The following is a 10,473-nucleotide window of genomic DNA, read 5'->3' as shown; positions in this document are numbered from 1 at the left end:
ACATCTACCTATAATTCTAGCTTCAGGGATACAGCATCCTCTTCTGACCTACACACACACAATCCTACTTGCAGATATGCATGCATATACATAATTAAAAAATGAAAATATGTAGCTCACGTGCAGTACCCCAGAAGATAGGCCTATGAGTGCACAGACCAATTCAGCTAATATTCTGGCCCAGATCCAGTGCTTTGAGTCATTCCACCAAAATATCTACTCCCATCTATGAGCTGCTGGAGTGAGTGTAGGCTCTGGCTCTACAGATTGAGATGTCATTACTGAATAGGGCCAGGGTTAGGCCTACCCGCTGCTCCCTAGCATGGAGCCTCTGTGGTTGCAACCTGAGCTCCTTCCCCTACTGGGAGAAGGAGCACACGGGGCAGTGGTTCTGCCTGCAGCCTACAAGCACAAAGACTGAGCCTAGAAAGCCTGAGAGTGGCCAACATAGAGGGTGGGGTGGTGCAAGATAGCCTGGAGCTCCCACAGAACCTGGTCTAAGATGCCTGACCTACCCACATGCTCACCCTGATTCTGGGCAATGGCAGGATATCCAAGATGAGTCTCAGTGATGGTCCAGTATTTATGGTTTGTCAGAAACAGATAACCTTGAAGCAAACCAGTGACTCATTGCAATGAACATATTTGCATGCAAAGGTGTTTGGAAAAAAAATACTGTGTGTCACATTGCAGTTTCCAATGACAAACAAATATGAGATGGAGAGATGAGAAAGATGCAGGAACGGAAAAGTGAGTGGATGGTGGAGAGAGCCAGAACTGGAGATGTGGCAGGGGTGATAGTTGTGAAAAAGGGCTGGGGAGTTAGGGGGAAGTGTCATTGCCAATTAGGTCCAACAGCTTAGTGTGCAGCAGCCTGGAGCTTGTACTCCAACTCAGCCCCAGAACACACTGCTCATTGCCATGATCTCTCTGGTTCTGAGCAGCAAAAGGATGTCCAAGATGAAGAATTGTTCATTTTCTGGATTGGAGCTCCTCAAAAGACCTCTATGATCAATGCTGCCCCTGGATACCACTTTAGTATCTCTGATCTGCTGCCCCAGGGCTGATGAATCAATCCTGAGGTTCATGTGGATACCCATGGCCCTATGACTCTCAAGAACCTTGTTGATGTTCCTGGCCACATTACCACCTAAGGCCATGTGAATGTTCCCAGTCTGTGCTGTAGCCTGAAGCCATATTGGTGTCCATGGGCCGTGCTGCTGCCAGGATCCATATTGATGTGAGTGGTCTCCAATCTTACCTGAGGCCTTGATGCTGTGTCTGGGTCCATTGTTTTACTCCAGCCAGGGTCTGTGTTGATGCCATGGCCCAAGTTACCACTGAAGGCTATACAGTTCATAGTCTGTGTTGCAGCTTGAACACATGTTGACAATTGTGGACTGTGCTACCAAGGGCCATGTTGATGTGAGTATCCTTTGCTGTTGCTGAGGGATGTGAAGATATCCATGGCCCATGCAGCAGCCAAGGACTGTGTTGATGTCCATGGTCTGTATTACCACCAGAGACCATGCTGAGGTCCATGGCATATGGTAACAACTGAGACCACATTATCCATAGTCTGTGCTATCCTCAGAAACCCTGTTGAAGTCCATGATCCAAGCTCCCATAGACTATAAAGGCAAGGAAGTTACTTTTGTTTTGATACTGATGACTGTAGACTCACAGTTGGGAAAGAGGGACATAAAGGTTGCTGTGACAACTCCCAATATGTAAAAGCCTATACAGAAAACTATTAACGAGAACTCTTAAAACTTGTAATAATGATACAGAAATGTAGCTCTCTACAACTGATGGCTTCTGGGAGAGGTGTGGGTGAGCAAGGACTCAGTTTTCCTTAAGAAGCTTCTGACCAGGACTCAGTGAGTATATTAGCAAGAAAATTGCACTATTTTCCTTATTTTTCTTCTTTTTTGGGGGGGGGGGAGTGAAGAGTCGGGGATAAAGAGGAGGTCACAAGGAGGGGCAAACCTGGAAGAACTGGAATATGAGAGTGCATGGAGTTCATAATGTGAAATTCCCAAATAACTAATAAAAATATTAGGAAAAAAGAAAATCTTTTAAAATGTTTCAAAATTCCTATGGTCACCTGAGCATCAAAAAAATGCAAGTCAAAAGTGTATTGAGAAATTATAATTCTCCAGTTAAAATGGATATTATCAGAAAGACTAAGTTCTGATAAAGATGTAGGGGGAAAGGAACATTTTGTCCACTGTTATTGGGATTGTAAATTAGTATAGTCATTATGGAAAATGGGATAGGGATTTCCTAAAGTACTAAAGCAGATGTACCATATCTCCAATGGTGGGTATATAGTCAAAGGAATGAAATCAGTATTTCAAAGACATATCTTTGTTCCCATGGTAAGTCCTTGACTATTCACAACAGCCAGTAAATGGGGTCAATCTAAGTGTTGATACATGAGTATAAAGAAAACATGATTTGTCTACATATAATATTCAGCCTTACAAAGAAAGTCATGCCAATCTGCAACAAACAATGGATCTGAGAAAATATTATGGTAAGTGAAAGAATCCAGATACAGAAAGACACTACATTTTCACCTATACATGGACTCTCAAACCTTGAACCCATGGAACCAGAGTTTAAGGGTATATGTCAGAGATTAAGGAGTTGCCAAGAACTTTTTTAAAGTTTACAAACATTCAGTTTCAAAATTAGTATGTGTCATTGAAAAAATGAACAGCATAGCACAGTGACTGGTTAATTATACTATGTCATATCCTAAGTATTAAGTATAGTCTTCAAGTGTTCTCACCATATACATTCACATGCACAAAAGCAACTGTGGAGTGTAGATATGTGAATCAGCTTGAGTAGGGCAAACATTTTAGTGTCTGTGTGTATATGTGTGTATGTGTGTATATACACAAAGCAAGAAAGCATAAAACCATCATGATTCTTTTCTCTGGTTTCTCCTAGGCAGTAGTCTGTGTCACAGTGAAGCTGAATACCTCTTTCCTAGCTACTGGCCTGTCAGAAATTCATTGAAGTGGATGATGAAGCTGAATGCCTCTTTCCTGGCCACAGAAGGAGCTGCTGATGCTCTGAGTGATGAGTGCAAGTGTTATTTGGTCCAAATCAGTGGTAGAAATAACAATCATGGCTTTCTCATAAAGCCAGATATCTTGACTCATAGTATAGTGAACTTGCTATTGAGTAAGGGGAATTCTTATAACAGACAAAGCAGTACTAGGGAGAGGAGTCATAAGTCCGTTTGTGGATACCAATCTGAGTTACTTTACTTAGTTATGGAAACACAGAAAGAGAGAATGATATTGCTAGACTGACAGATGCTACTGTGCCTCTATGATTTGGACACAAAGAGCCAGCAGGATCCAAAAGCTTTTCCATCTCTCTAAAGACAATGTCCACAAATATATTGTCAGATAACTCTTAAACAAAGAAAATAAGCCCAAGACCAACACACACACGGTTCAGGATCTTTTATTCCATATCTCCTGCAGCACAAATACTGAAGAAACAATGTACTAAGAAAAACAAGAGGCTGCTAAACTTTTGGCCAAGAGAGTGAAGGAAACCAAAGAAAAACATCAGGAACCACATGCCAAGAGATGTAGGCTGATGTGCCTGAGTGTTTCTAATTTTAAGTCCAGCAAAGATGAAGTCTTTAAGACTAACAAGTAAATGGTGAGACCTTGATTAAAAAAATGTTATATACCTTAAATATATAAATGCTTTGTTTTTCACTTAACCTTCGTAAAGCTGGAAAAGAAATCAAAATAAATGGTAAGGCTTAACTCTGTCTAACATCAGTGTTTTTATTCAATTTCATTTAACTAGAAAACCAACACAGGAAAAGCTCCATCAATAAAAATTTTTTTCACAGTGTCTTTCATGAACAAACACAATTTCATTCTTGTATTTAAAGAACTGGGCAGAGGATTTCTTTTAGGAACAAACATTGTTCTTCATTATGATCACTTGCTACAATGTGCAAAAAACAAACCTTGAAAAACCTACTATTTGTTCCCCCAAATACACATTTTGTATTTTGTAAAAATTCATGATTCTTACATGGTTATGTTCAGCTGGATTTGTGGTGGGTCGGCAAAGGACTCAGGTTCTTGTTGCTGCTATCAAGTAGATGGTTTCTTTGAAAACAACTCCTTGTCGATACATTTCTGCTCCACTAGCTGCTAAAGGTTCATTTCAGACTCTCACTATGTATAATTCTGACCAAGGATTTCCAGGGAGGGAATGGCTGGCATGTTTGCTTCTGTGTTTCTGGTTTTTGCAGTTAGATGATTTCAATGGCAAACATGTAATTCACTCAGCAGGTAACATCATTTCACTTTCTCTAAGAAGGTCCTCATTATACGATCTGAAAGGAATGGATGCATATTTTATCAGTGTTTTTCATAAGCACGTCTTTTCAATCACAGGATTTCCAGAAGGGTCAAGTATTGGCAAACATATTTTCCTAAAATTCTATTCACCAATATCACTTTAAGTTGATGTTCTTGTTTTTAATTTCAGAAATTTTGCAATGTAGATATCATTCACTCTATCAGTATACACTGAGCAGCAGCTGTATGCAAGTGCTGGGGTGAAGAATAAAACAGCCATGCTTTTTCTCTAAAGCTCACAATCCATTAATAAGATATATTTTTAACCCATCAGTCACAGGATGAGACATATATCAAAATTTCTGTGGATCATAAATAATAGGTGAATGGCAAGTGCAAGAGAATCAATGTTAGATAAATGAAGGTGGTATGAAAAAGAGTGAAGCCCAACACCAGGAGTAACTGGGATCAGCAGGAGCCAGGCATGTAGGAACTCCACCAGACCAGTGGCACAAGTTCCTTCTAGTATGTCTAGGCCAGTGCCCTGAGGAGATCTTAGGCACAAACTCCACAGCCAGTACCACAACACCTAGAGGAAGATCCACTCCCAGGCACTCTAACACATCAAGGATCATAGGATCAGAGGTGAGGAGGATACAACATGTGTCCTAACACCAGGAGTTACTGGGATCAGCGAGGCCCGGGCATGCAAGAACTCCACCAGACAAGTGGCAGTGGTTCCTTCTGGTCTGGGCCAGAGCCCTGAGGAGACCATGGGCACAAACTATGCAGCCAGTCCCACAGCACCCTGAGGAAGCCCCACTCCTAGGCGCTCTAACATGCCCAGGATCCCAGGATCCCAGGATCTGAGGAGCTTGGTTACACCAGGATCTCAGTGTCCCAGAGACAGCTTGACTCCCAGGAGATCTGACACATCCAGGATCTCAGGATCATAGGATCTCAGAATCACAGTATCACACAGACAGCTTGACTCTGAGGAGTTCTGACAAAACAAGGATCAGATAGGACAGGCCCCAGTCAGATTTAGCCAGGGCAGGTAGCACTAGAGATAACCAGATGGCTGGAGGCAAGCATAAGAACATAAGAAACAGAAACCAAGGTTACTTGGCATCATCAGAACCCAATTCTCCCATCATAGCAAGTCCTGGACACACCATCACACCAGAAAAGCAAGATTCAGATCTAAAAGCACTTCTCACGATGATGATAGAGGACTTTAAGAAGGGCATAAGTAACTTCCTTAAAGAAATACAGGAGAACACAGGTAAACAGGTAGAAGCCCTTAATGAGGAAACACAAAAATCCCTTAAAGAATTACAGGAAAACACAATCAAACAGTTGAAGAAAATGAACAAAACCATCCAGAATCGAAAAATCGAAGTAGAAACAATAAAGAAATCACAAAGGGAGACAACCCTGGAGTTTGAAAACCTAGGAAAGAAATCAGGAGCCATAGATGCAGCATCACCAACAGAATACAAGAGAGAGAAGAGAGAATCACAGGTGCAGAAGACACCATAGAAAATATCAAAACAACAGTCAAAGAAAATGCAAAAAGCAAAAATCCCCTAACCCAGAACATCCAGGAAATCCAGGACACAATGAGAAGACCAAACCTAAGGGTAATAGGTATAAGAGAGTGAAGACTTCCAACTTAAAGGGCCAGTAAATATCTTCAACAATATTATAGAAGAAAACTTCCTAACCTAAAGAAAGAGATGCCCATGAACATACAAGAAACCTATAGAACCCCAAATAGTTTGGACCAGAACAGAAATTCCTCCTGTCACATAATAATCAAAACACCAAATGCACTAAACAAAGAAAGAATTTTAAAAGCAGTAAGGGAAAAAGGTCAAGTAACATATAAAGGCAGGCCTATTAGAATTACACCAGACTTCTCACCAGAGACTATGAAATCTAGAAGATCCTGGGCAGATGTCATACAGACCTTAAGAGAACACAAATGCAGGCCAGGCTACTATACCCAGTAAAACTCTCGATTTCCATAGATGGAAAAACCAAAAAATTCCATGACAAAACAAAATTTACACAATCTTTCCACAAATTCAGCCCTACAAAGGATAATAGAGGGAAAACACCAACATAAGGAGCAAAACTTCACTCTAAAAGAAACAAGAAAGTAATCTTTCAACAAACACACACAACCCTAACAGGAAGCAACAATTACTTTTCCTTACTATCTCTTAATATGAAAATTAATATTACCAACATATGCTAATCAATTGAAATTCAAAAATATGATGAATTAGAAATATGTTGGCTGTCATCCAGTGGTCTCTCTAATTTAGTAATTGAAGAAATAGGTTCAATATTGTACAATCCGTATATACTTTCTGCTTGTTTGTCCACGACAGTGTTTTGCTGTGTACTGCATAATGGTCTTGAAATCATGATTCTCCTATCTCTATTAATAGGATTGCTTATTTGACGTTCTTATACTATACTATGGTTTTTAGAACAGCTTATATGTTTCAAAATTATTTATACATCCAAAGAAATGTAGACAATTAATTTGGGAGGAGGCTTGTAAGAGAACAACAAAAAGTGAGACTGAATGTTTCCCTTGATATTTATGATTGTATCAACTTTGAAGAAGAGGAACTTAAGAAGTTTCTCTTTCTCTGAGATGAATGCTTTTCAAAATCATCACAGCCAATGAACCAGATTCTCACCCTCACCTAATGTCTGTGCCATGCTCCAACCAGAACCACTGTTCACTGAAACAGTTGGTGAATGACTTCATGGATAGACCATCTTAATACACACAGCATTTCTTAAATGAGTGTAACCTGTTCTCTGTGGGCTGAGAATGATGACAATCATTCAAGTCAAATAGCTTTGACCATAACAGGAAATCTGTATCCAAAAATCGTGCCTACAATTCATTCCTTGGCTCAACAGAACTATCAACTCTAGCTTAGCTACTATGGAGGTAAAATCCTTTGGTGATGTGAGGGTCATTGAAGTACAGTCTTATTACAATGGACTCCAATGTCTAAAAATTGTCCTTATTTTGGGTTTCTACCACAGTAAGAGCCAAGATTTTAAGTTATACTAAATACAAGACAAAGACACAAACAAAGACTTTATCTATCTATGTTCATTTAATACATATCCACCAGTTTTATGATTGGTATAAAAATATATTGTGTTGAGTATAATAAAATATAGACATTAATATTTAAATATATTTTCATGTTGCCTATTTCAAAGAAAGATTTAGACTCATATTATCATTTTATATTTATTGATTAAATATATATTTGCCTTTTCATATTAATTTTTAAGTTCAATTTATCATGAATAAAATATACTTAGGCCATGTTAACCTGTTAACTTTACTTGTAATCAATTTGCTGTTACGTATATGATATAAATAACAAACTATGATCTCACATATATACTTTATACATAAATAATAAAAAGCCAAATTTTCACAAAAATTAAGAAAGAAAAGAGAAGGGTTCCTATCTTTGTGTTATACATGTACACATTTTCTCTATTTGGGTTTTGTTTTGTGGTGGTTAGTTTTTCCACTGACTAAGTACCTGGTAAAATGAACATAAAGGATGATTTGGGCTCATGGTTTCAGGGGTTTCAGCTCATTATTCCCTTTCTACAAGTCCTTTAGTTAGGTAGGCATCCTGATGGAAGACTATGAGAGAGGAGAGCTGCTTACTTTTTGTCAGTTTGGAACCAGAAAGTCAGTGATATATGGGATACAGAGACAAGATATAGTCTTCAAAGCCATCTCCACAGTGACCTATTTCCACCCACTAAGCCCACCTTCTAATAGTTCTTTCAGCTATGACATCATCAACGGACTATGTTTTCACAATCAAGTCACTACTAAGTAGTGCCAAGAACTGAGGGCAAGACTTAAATACTTGAGCTGCCTCTGTGTACTTGGAGAGACTCTCAATGATTACAAATTTTAAAAAAAATATCTGTACTACACTGTTTGAATTGGAAATGTTCCCTACTGGATTTTGTGTTTTGAATATTTATTTCCCAGCTTCTATTTTGGGAGGATGGAACCTGTAGAAAGTGGGATCATTATCACCCATGGTGATGGACATAAATCACTGGAAGTAGAATCTGAAGGTATTATCTGGGCCCCTGTTTTTATCTTTGCTCTGTACTTCTTGGTGTTTTGTGATATGAATAGCCTTTGTCTCACAACCTATGTATGAACTGTTGGGAATTCCTTCCCTACCATGATGGACTGGAATACTCTGAAACTGAGAGCTCAAATAACTTCTCTTTCTTTTAAGTTACCAGATGTGTTTCAGGCACAATGATGACAAAAGAAAAAGAAAAAAATAGCCTGCATCTCCAAACTTACCTACCATAAATGTATACACTTTTATGACAGTGAGTATGTACAGTTTCTAAGAAACTGGGACCAGTGCTATGTATGTGTCATGTCATGTCCATACCCAGACACATATATGGGCAAGTATACACATTCCATAAAATGTATATAAATGTTTTAAAACCACAGAGAGTAAAACTAGTAAGAATTGGTACTTGATTAAATGAAAGGACAAAAGAAAAATGAAGAATTTGATGCTAATGTTCCACTTGTAAACCTAGTTGAATAGGAAAACCAATTTTCCTTTATGTAAATTTTGAAATGTCAAACATTTCATTACCAAAGCTCTAAGGTTCTCTGGCTTCAATCTTCAGTGCTAAAAAAAAAAATTAAAAGAACAAAGAGACAAAACCTATTCCATAACACACACACACACACACACACACACACTGCTCAACTGGATTGAGACTTTAGCTTTTAATGCTTTATTTTATGACTATGAAGCTGGCCAACACATTCAATAACAGAGAGGATAGTACATTGAAACACCTTTTAGTCATCACCCAGCTTCAACTCTTAGCAATATGAGGTATCAGAATTTTAGTTTAATAGCAGTATCTGTACTTAAATTTTCCAGATAATCTAAATCTCCATGGCTCAGCTTTTTTTCAGAATCCTTAATAGTTTACATAAAACCATGTGATCCTCAAAGGCAGCACAGTGTATCCTCTATTTAATCTCAAGTACCAAAAGTACAGTGTATTGGTACATATTTGTAAATACACAAAGACTAAGTGTCTACAGTTTCTGATGGGTCTGGTCATAAATACTTATCCCATGTTCTGGGTCCCCTACTTTGATACAAAGAGAGTTACTTAAGACATACTTTCTGAAAACTTGGATACCAGTTAAGTAAGCTTTTTATATGAGTTATTTTGATGCCTTAAGATAAGATTATTAAGGAAATAGGATACTGAGTATTTACAGCAGGGTAAGAAAAGTCTGGATAATGGAAAGGTTTCTATGGGGCTTAGGTCATAAATGAAGGTAGCTTTACCTGTCTGAGAATACTGGAAGTTTAGGTATGTGTTGAAATAAAGGAACTTGGAAAAGAAAAATCTAATGAGAAAAGATATGTTAGTTATACACAGTCTTCATTTACTCATTCAGTGTGGATGCTCTATTACATACAAGGTACTAGAGATGCATAGTCTCCACTTTTGTAAATCTTAATCTAAAGGAGACCACAGATCTCATCCTTATGATCACAAAAATAGCTCTATAACAAGAAACTACTAAAAAACAAAAGACCAAGGAAATGTCATACTCGAATGTCCAGTGCTGCAAATTAGAAAACAAAACAAATAAAAGAAAACAAAACAAAACTGTATTCATACTTTAAATCATGACCACAATTATCAGAAATCAAAATCCTAAATGTAACTAATAATGCCCAAGGAAGTATATGGTGATTCATATGTGATTTGTATGAGATTTAGGCAGCCAGAGGATTGTTGTCAAAATATTTAATCCCAACCCAGGGTTTCTACCCTGCCTTTGACCATTTAGTACCTGGATAAAAGTCACACAACCTTTATATTTATAATAAGCCTTAATCAGCACAAGAGCTGGGCAGATAGCTACCCTCTATGCTATTATGTCTATTTCCCAGCCAATAATCCCATTATATAATTTATCATGTTTCTTCTGGACTGTTTTTAACTCCAATTAGCCAACCCACATGGACATTATTTTATGATTTTT

The 10,473-nt window shown here is 38.1% G+C and overlaps 1 long non-coding RNA gene across 1 annotated transcript; it reads right to left on the bottom strand.

Moving 5' to 3' along the window:
- Positions 1 to 3,801: 3,801 nt before the first annotated feature.
- Positions 3,802 to 8,172, bottom strand: LOC116094419. The gene is made up of 2 exons (XR_004120108.1): positions 8,074 to 8,172; positions 3,802 to 4,384 (listed from the first exon to the last, which is right to left on the bottom strand). It is a non-coding gene; the product is annotated as an uncharacterized LOC116094419 (long non-coding RNA).
- Between the last annotated feature and the right edge of the window lie 2,301 nt (positions 8,173 to 10,473).

This window comes from Mastomys coucha, chromosome X (genome assembly GCF_008632895.1).
Source record: "Mastomys coucha isolate ucsf_1 chromosome X, UCSF_Mcou_1, whole genome shotgun sequence".
Classification (NCBI taxonomy): Eukaryota; Metazoa; Chordata; class Mammalia; order Rodentia; family Muridae; genus Mastomys; species Mastomys coucha.
The sequence above is the reverse complement of the archived record's forward strand: the minus strand, read 5'-3'. Positions and strand labels throughout refer to the sequence as shown.